Genomic DNA, 9,647 nt, shown 5'->3' on the forward strand with positions numbered 1-9,647 from the left:
ATGATATTCTTTTCAGGCAGAGTAGTTTCCAAATTGCTATCTCTCTATATATAATTAAAGATGATACTATTTTGTGTACCATGATTGTTTTTACAGTTTTGCATGATTACCTCAGTATATATAAGTGGCATTATGAACACAGATTAAAAAAAAAAAAAATTAATCCTTTGATCCTATTAAACTTGAGTTAAAAGTTACCAAACACTGGGGCAGCCTTCACATAAATATAAAAACTCTTATACCACCATTAAGAAAATAAAACTGGTAAGTTACTGAGCATGGTTTCATAACCACAGGAAAAAAATATTTTTCTACGTCTAACACATAATCAAAAACTAGCCCATAAAAATCACGCATGCTTGTTAAGAGAAATAAATACCCATGACCCTGTGAGAGAACAAATCATTTTATTTCATTAGTTACACTGTGTAAGGCCTTCATCAAACAACGATTTATGCATGTGTTTATGCACACAAACAATCTCATGGATAAATCTAGCACATATAATTCAAGACAGATTAGCTGCTACAGGATCAGATCCCAAATAAGTGCTTGCTCAGATGATTGGGAAGCCGTTCCTGAGATTGATACTCAGCCATCCTCAATGTTGGCTAAGATTTAATTGAGTAATTCAACTGAGTGCATTTGAATTTGATTACTTGTGGAGTTAATGCTACACAACATGAGAAAAATGGCAGCTTTGCACCATTAGAGATGACAATTTTTGGTTGATCAACCTGAAGGTATAATCATGCTGCAACATTAATGAGAAGCCTGAAAAAAACCTCAGGGGAAAGAATCAAAGAAATGTTTCTTTAATTAAAAAATATGTTAAAATCTTTAGTCATTATTATCATCAAATTTATTTTCATGCATTGTTTGGGAGAATTAACCAAGCCAATATTGGAGATATCATAGAGTAATGCCTTAAAAAGCTGTAAACATGAAACAGAAAATTACTTCAGTGTGTAACGTTAGCATGCAGAATAAAACTAATTTTTTTTTAGTGAACTTTGTTCCTACTTAGTTTCAGTCTTACAGGGGCCAAGAAGATTACCTAGCTTAGCTCACAACGAAATGAATTCTGTAAAATGCTATGATTCCTAAGTTACTACTTAATTTTAAAATCCCATCTATCCTGCCCTGCCATTACCAATTGATGAGCAATAAGGAGCATGAAATCAAACTAATTAAGGGCAATATGAGAAAGACAGTGCATTTTAATGACAGCATATTAATTATGCCCTGTCAACGCACACTACAGCTAAATGGTCACTGCAGAAAATACTAGTGCAACTTATTCTGATTTCATGAATCACCACTCAATTGAATTCTATTTGTCCTCTTAGATTCCACCTCAACATTCCTATAAGCTGTTCCAGCTCACAGAGCTTTGTGAGGACTTTTATATTTAGAAATGTGCATGTTTGTTAAAGGAACGCAACTCTCCCTCCCCCAAACAGTTGCCTGAAACAAAATGGCTGCCGCCCCATGGGGAGGTGGCTTCTGGGTCCTTATACCACATGACAGGACAAGAACATGGCTTCGGGAGGGCAGGCCATGTGACTGCCCACAGGGACGTGGCACTTAACCGTGTCTTGAAGATCAGGGCCCTTACACTGCTCCTTTTAGTATCTGCTCTGTCATGTTCTTCTTATACTTCCCTGTTTAACATAGGTTTGGTGCTGCAATCAAGGAGCGACTGTATCACATAATACCTCAGAGATCAGCCACATGTGACACACAACGTGGAGCATACATAGCCCACAGGCTGTTTTCAAAATTCCTTGTGAAAACAAATACATTATAAGAAATCAAATCCTGGTTTCTATAATTCCTTGCAGACAACATGATCATTATCTTCCAGCATACATAGGATAGTTTGCTGACAGAGAAAGATGTCTGCTTTGCTTTTCAGTACGTTGATGGTGACTCACAGAGAAGTACACTGTAGTACTCCATGAGGAGAGTGATAGGATTCAGGCTTTGTGGGGACAAACCAATCTATTTGCATCTTTTTTTTAATAGAAGATTTATATAATTTAATAGAATTATATCACTTTAGGATTTATCTTGAGTGGGTAAAAAGGTTCTGGCCAACACTGACAATGAATTACTGGAGTAGATAGGCCTCTAGTCTAATCCAAAGTAATTTCCATATTCTTAATATCTGAAACTCTGCATCCCACATATTTGATTGTGGAACGTGTTTTCAAACCTGAATTGTTTGAATCTTTTCATATGAAATATATAAGTGTTTCTAAGCAGCAGTAAGAAGTTGGACACTGCAGTTGATTCAGGAGGCCGTTTCCATCTGGGACTGACAAGCCTTCAACAGATAAAAGAATGAGAAGAGAACCTATAGCCTTGGCTTAGAAGTCCAGAGATAACAATTTGTTTTGTGAATGATATTTAAATATACATATATATATATATAAATGCATATCTCTATATATAAAATGCTAAAAACTTAAGCTGTTCCCACAAGAAAGAGCATTTTAAGTTAATAGCCAAAATGAAAAAGAAAATCCCATATGGAATGAATAATTTTCCTAACATGTCTTTTTTAATTTGAAATAAGATTTGTGATAACAATGTTAATGCTGGGGATTTTAAGTGAAAGAACATTATTCGAACACATTCTTTTAAATAGTCTCAAAAAAAAAAAAAAAAAAAGCAGCTCCTTTGTTAGGCCTAGTTTAGGCCACCTTAAAGCTCCTTTCAATCAAAGTATAGCTCCTCATTAAGGGAAAAATGATTATTAACATCCTCATTTTGCTTCCTCTTGTGAATTATTTGCATTCAAAAATGTGCACGGCATTAGTTTCAGGGTAAATGCAAATATGACAGCGGGATTTCTCACCAAGCTCCTTTTTATTATTAGCTCTTTTTATGCCCTCCATTTATTATTCCCTCATCATTTTTCACAATGTATTAAAATGTTACATTTCCTAAAATAATAATATTTTCCTTCATTTGGTAATTGTTTCAGTCCAGTCTACAAAAGTCTCCATCACAGTGCCTACTGTCTATAATTTGGAATAGTTTATAATAATTGTTCATCATTGCTTCAGGGAGCCTTGGGCATTAGCTATCATGGTTACAGAATCCCTTCTTTCCCACTGAGTATGTGATTATTTTAGGTAAAGTTCACATGACAGGTGAAGAGGGCAGGGGCACTGACAAAACTTACACTGCGACTACCCATGGTAGACTCTCAGTCTGTGGTTTAAAGATAAATTGGGATGTTTTAAAGTTTTTAAGCTTCATCTGTCCCATGTCTAACAAAAACAAGGTCAGCTCTGAAACATTATTTTGAGATTATTTTAAATAAAACACCAAAACAAAACAAATAAACTATTACCCTGACTCATATTCCTGACATTTTAAGAGGAATGATCTTGGATGCTGAAGATTAGTCAAAACATAGTGTGTTCAGTTAGAAAAAAATTAAGTTACCAGTGGCATACTCTGCCAGGGTTGTATTTGATAAACTGATTACAATTACTTCTTTTTTTTTCCCTGGTCATATTAAAAAAATGGAAATAGATCTGACTAATAAAAGCAAACTAATAAAATCATTTGATCATCCTGATTCACCGCACTTCATCGTGCCAAGCTTCCCTGTTGACTCTCAAATTGTTATTGTCAAATTCTAAAACATTTATTACCTTCAGGATGACATACATGTCCCTTTTTTCTATCAGTGTTGATGTCCATCATCACACCATCACCACAGTCTAATCAAAACAAGGCAGAGTAAAGTCCACTCTGATACCACCCTGTGAATGTGAATTATTTTTTTTTTTTTATTCAGAGTAATGTATTCTGCAGTAAAATTATCTACTGTGATCTGTATTGACTTGAACACAAATAACAATAAATTCAGAAACGTATCTAAATATGCTTAGAAAGAGCTGTTGGTATAATTTTTAACTTCCAGGTGAGTCCCTAAAATTTATCATAGGCTCATTTATCAGGATATATTTGAAACATTACTACTGAATTTGGCCTACTGATGTTGAAAATTACTGAGAGAAGTAGAACCAATAAGGCAGTTACTAGCAGGATGTATGGTAAAAGCAGATCATATCCTGTTTATATCTTTCTTATGCCTTATTCCATCTCACTTGCAAAAATGCATGTGCCCATTTCGTACTCACGCGTGTCAGTATGAGTAATCAATGTAATACTGAGTTCAAGTAGCATAACTTACTGCCTTGGTATTTGTTCTTTCTCATAAAGTGCTTTCTGAGTTATGGTGGATTAGATTTCTAGAAGGTTTTGTGGAAAAGACTTGGGTTAACTTAGGGTTCATCACGATATGGGGCCACAAGAAGGGGCCACAAGAAGCTGAAAGTGGTGAAATAGCTAGATGCGTGTTGTCCATATCATTCTGTGGAGACCCACTTAGCCAAATTAAAACTAGCATAAGTGAACTTCAAAAATTGTACTACCCATGTGAAATCAAGACAGACATGAATTGTGGGGAGGAGGGTGGAGGGTGGGTGAAGGAATGGTAATGGCAGTGAATTCTAAAGACACTGCAGGCTAAAATCGTTGCCCACTGATCTTCTGTTAACAAGGCTGTTTCAGATTAGCAGGTGAATTTCTAGTGTTAGTAACAGCCAATAATGACTTCCACATTGAAGTAAGCTTTTAAACCTGAAAAGTTCTACTCAGTGTTCCTATACTCTCTTTCTTTAAAATCGAAGTTATTTTCTATAGCTTATTTATGTCTTCCCTTCTCTCTCTCTATTTTTTTTTCCCTGTTCTGATAAAGGGATATGCAGCAATTATCATTATTTCGTGTTTTTGAAAACATATTTGGCTCTGTTACATTCCTGTTGTTATTTAACTATAGATAATTACATCAATAACTTATATTAAGAGAAGAGATATTGGTTGCACAGAGCTTATTCCCTGTTTTTTTCAGGAAGTCCTTCAGAGCACTAAGCCTTTCATTTGGGCAAGTAGTACAGCTTATTAAAATAAATTCCCTTTAATGTCATCTAATTCTGCAATGATCAGTTAATTATGGACTCCTGTTTAGTTTTCAGTCCAAGACTAAGTCATAAAATCATCACCTGATGAAGAGAGGAGCATGTTTCGATGATTTAAACCATGCTGTAGTACTCAGATACACCTTAAGTAGTTCATTATTTCAGGAACAGTAAGGAAAGGAGAACAGGTTGTATTGACTGTTTTATTAACTTTTGCCTCCAAACTCTGCCTCCAATTCCTTTACCACATGGAGATTTTCTGAACATTGGACAATAAAGCAATATCTAAAGTACAGATAAGTCACAAACACAAAATCAGAATGTTCAAAACAAACAAGACAATGCCATTTTGCCATTTTCAAGCAATTGTAATGTGATTTTTAGCATTCGCATTAGATTTTTTTTTTTAAGAGGAATTGCATACATGTGATATTTTCTTTTAGAGGTAAAACCACAGAAACCAAACAATCCTTCCAAAACATTTTGAAAGTTTTCTTACTTGAAGAGTGGTGGTTTTCTGTCTTAGAACCTGACCTCATTTTCCTATGCAACTGTTTTTCCTAGTGGAGACAGAAAAGAGTTATTTCAAATATTTCAAAGAGTTACATTTCAGAATAGATAATCTAAGATCTGTCTGGTGTTTCTGTTCCACAAAGCAGATGGCCTTACAACCTTTTGTCGAGCAAGTCAAGAAAAGTTTTTCTCTTGCTCTGCCAAACACTACATGATAAATCTCTCTTCTTTTCCCTCTCAGCATTTGTCTTTAGCTGTTTCAAAGCCTATCAGAATGGGACAATGATCTGTCTTTGGGCTTACGGTACATCTAGATCAGAAGATGCGCCACAACCATCATAACATAGCAAAAGAGGTCAAAGAGATTCACCAATTGAAAGGTCTACCACAGGGACAGGATACAAACTGTAGTTGGCAGAACACATCAGCTACAGGCTAAGAACATATTGTTATTCTTCAGACCTATGAGGCCAAATCCTGACCTACACATCTACTGCTTGTTGGCTGCATAAATATGTTTCCCCTAGACCAAATTTATAGAGGTGGGAAATCTTGCACAGCCCCAGGCAAAAGTAGCAGCATGAACACTGGCTCAACTTTGCTGAGGTCATAGTCTTTACAAAGGACTGATGTATAGAGGTGACCATTAATTTTCCCTGGTATGATTTTACTTTTCTTATTACTTGCAAGAGTTTTGTTCCAGACTAGTAGGCTATGGCTGCAGGCCGGGGAGAATGCACTCAGTGAGATAGAGCTCATAAAAAGTGTGACAAACTGCAATGCCAGGGTTGCCTTGGTTGCAAGTGATGTGCCAAAATTAAATCCCAGCCCAGACAATAAGGACAATGCTATGGCAGTTGGGCCTCTTAGAAACAACACAATGAGACATAAGGCCACTACACTTGGAAGCAGACATTTCAAAGAAAATTACTAACAATAATTGCCATCTCCACAGATATTTTTATTTACTGATTTCACTATTTTTCCTTTTGCAATCAGGCCAGTAAGATACCCAATAAAAAAAATAATAAGATGTTTCTACATGTTTTAGTAATGGAAGGGTGTTCGCCATTAATGCAGGAATAAGCAAAGTTTCTTCAAGGTATTTTTTAAGAGAAAAATATCTCCTTCATCTACCTCTATCTACATCACACCATGCAATTGTATATATTCAATTTAACTTTATTTTCTCTCTCTTTTATTACATATACCATTCCACCTGCTGTGGAAGTTGAAATGTCTATCAACATATAGAAATATATATATAGGAAGAACTGGTCTGGTTCTTTTATTAGTACTCTTTACTGAAGATAGATTCTTGTCTCAGTTGAACACAGCTCATCCAGGACAGAGAGACTGAGGTCACAGTGTTGATCCATTTGGGCCAAGTCTTTTAAAAGTTTATTGCTGGGAAGTAGTTTTTATTGATGGGAATAGATATTACAGGAAGAGTCAGGGAAGCATTACATGTCAGAAGGGAAAAGAGGAAGAGGAAGTTAGTGAAGTACAAAAGAGTTGAAAGGACATTCATGGAAAAGGAGCATGGAGTCTGTCAAGCACTTCTTTTTCCCTAACTACTCAAGAGGTTCAAAAATACTAAATTTAAGAACATATGAACTGAAAATATTAATTCAATATTCAATTAGAAAATATTACTTCTATAGTGCAGAGTTACGATACAAATTGAATTTTAAAGGTACATTCCCAGGAGAATTTCTGAGGGTCTTGAGTTAGTCCCTTCATTGTCTGCTAAAACAGAAATCTGATTTGACAGTTACCAGGGCTGATGAATTCCCTTTGGAATGATATTAATAAATATTGATTTTAATATTAATATGAATAAATATGAATTCCCTTTAAACGACATTAATAAAAGTCCACGAAACTTCTGTAAGAGAATAATTATAATAATAAACTCAGTACATACTTCTTCAGGAAAAACTCGGATTATTCCTAATAAAATCCAAAGAATTGAACAACATTGTTTTAGCAGGAGACAAATTATATTCTGGTGAACACTGAGAGCAACCATGAACATGAAGCAGGAGGAAAGACGGACTTGTCACCTGTCTAGATTCCTTCTAGATTATAAGTGAGTACACAAAGGGATTTTTCAAATTTACCAGAGCTACCCAGGTGTAACAGCATTAAAACTGTATGTCAATGCTATATGCACCATATTCTCTTTTCACCACCCCAAGTGCCTATGCATATTCCTTCGGTCTTCTGTAACTTTCCTCTGATGTCAATATTATGCCATGCCACTATGCAAGTCCCAGCATTGTGCTCTATTTTGTCACTTTTTTTTTTTTTTTCTCCTCCAGGAGAGTTCTAAGGCAAATTACAGTGTGTAGAACTCTTGCATAGCTGAACCAAATTTACTAAACTATTATTGCTCGTAAACCAAAACATGAAGAGAAATTACAAGATACAGTCCATTTCATTTTACATCCATGAGGTTAAGAATTTTCCAGATTTTGCATTCTAACTTGACAAATCAAATCCTGAATCTTTGTCCTGACAGTCTTTTAGACAAGAGCATTTATTTCAGCTTTCGTATTAATTCCTTTATGAGATGAAACTTTTACTTAGTCATATTTATATTAATTTTAGTAGCCAGCTTAGTGACTCAGCTTTTTAGGGGGCTATCTTCTGCTTTCTTTCCTTAAAAAAAATAGAAGCAATTATTTGTGCTTATGAGAGCAATGGGAACAGCAATGCACTAAAGACAAAAATATATGAAATTATCCACAGGAAAATTACAGAGAAGCTACAGCTGCAGTAAGTGTTTCCACTAACTACCCATTCACTGACCTCCTTCTTGAATTACTTACTTGAGTGAATGACACAGCAGAGACAATCTAAAAGACCCGTTCAGATATCACCCCGCTGAAAATGTCAGCTGAGCTTGTTTGTTGAGGAATTCTGTTCATGTTGATCAATTGCTAAAAACCTTAAAACAGTAAAGGCTTAGCAAGCACACAGCTGACTTCAATGACAGCATCTACATAAATAAAAGCACAGATTTGTTTGAGTCTTTGTAGCTTGATTGCTTTACTTGATGTAGAAGTTTCCATTGCACTGGGAAAGGCACAGTTTAAAAATGTACAAAAACCTATAGTCTTAACTAGGAAGGACAGTGTCAAGAATAGTATTCTCCTAATTTTTAAAGAAAATTATTAAAGCCAGGATTTATTTATTTAGATTAGTTGGCTATTGTACAAATGTCATTTGACATCAAAAAAAAAAAAAAAAGGAGATATATACTAAAATGGGATGGTAGAAAATACAGATATACTATATATTAGTTTTCAAAGCTGACATTTGACTTGGAATGGAGAATGGAAGCACAGCAAGTGAAGAGAAGAATGCTGTGAGTGATTTGAATGAGAGTTACTGGTGTTGTTACCTTGCTGCTGTTGCTGACACCTTTCTATATTAGTTACACTATTTGTATGGGGATGAATTCATCCTGCAAACATCTCTTGCCCTTAGTAAAAGTGAAATGTATGAACCCTTAGACTGTAGGTAGAAAGGCATTTTTTTAGAAAAGAGCAGGTTCAGTAGAACAGTTGTGCTAGCACTTATTAAAACTTTCCAAAATGGTATTTCATCTTGTGTCCCTAATTACTGAACCACACTTCTTGTATCCTGACAGATGAACCTGTTTAAAATTCTTGTGGAGGCTGAAGAGAAATGACGTATCCAGCCCAAAGCACCTTCCACCACATCTCTGACAACATTCAGGTCAAGGCATTCTGACCCCTCAGTTGATTATCTGTGACTTGACAGTACTGTCTACAAAAAATGCCAGAAAATTAGCACTTCTGAATGCCTGTTTTGCATTCTTCAAGTACATTATTAGAATTCTTTTGTCAAAAGAAGCATGCTACATCATTGTATTCATAATAAATGCTCTTTGATTTGTATGACTTTGTGTTTGTAATACACCCAAACAAAGATCTCATTTGTTCTGCTGGCAAAAGCTAATCTGTACAAGGATTTTTTTTTTATTATTATTATTTTCTGCAAAAACTGCCTTTCTGAGCCTAGAGATTGGGTTAGCTAAAAGCTTCACATTCATTATCTTTAAGGTACCATGTTAATGAAAGGATTTTAATCATTGACATT

At 35.2% G+C, this 9,647-nt stretch overlaps 1 long non-coding RNA gene across 1 annotated transcript; it reads left to right on the forward strand.

Moving 5' to 3' along the window:
* The first annotated feature begins 5,573 nt into the window (after positions 1 to 5,573).
* Positions 5,574 to 9,429, forward strand: LOC308198689. The gene is made up of 2 exons (XR_013954106.1): positions 5,574 to 8,889; positions 9,175 to 9,429. It is a non-coding gene; the product is annotated as an uncharacterized lncRNA (long non-coding RNA).
* Positions 9,430 to 9,647: the final 218 nt, after the last annotated feature.

Source organism: Anser brachyrhynchus, assembly GCF_964034855.1.
Source record: "Anser brachyrhynchus genome assembly, chromosome: 8".
Taxonomy (NCBI): Eukaryota; Metazoa; Chordata; class Aves; order Anseriformes; family Anatidae; genus Anser; species Anser brachyrhynchus.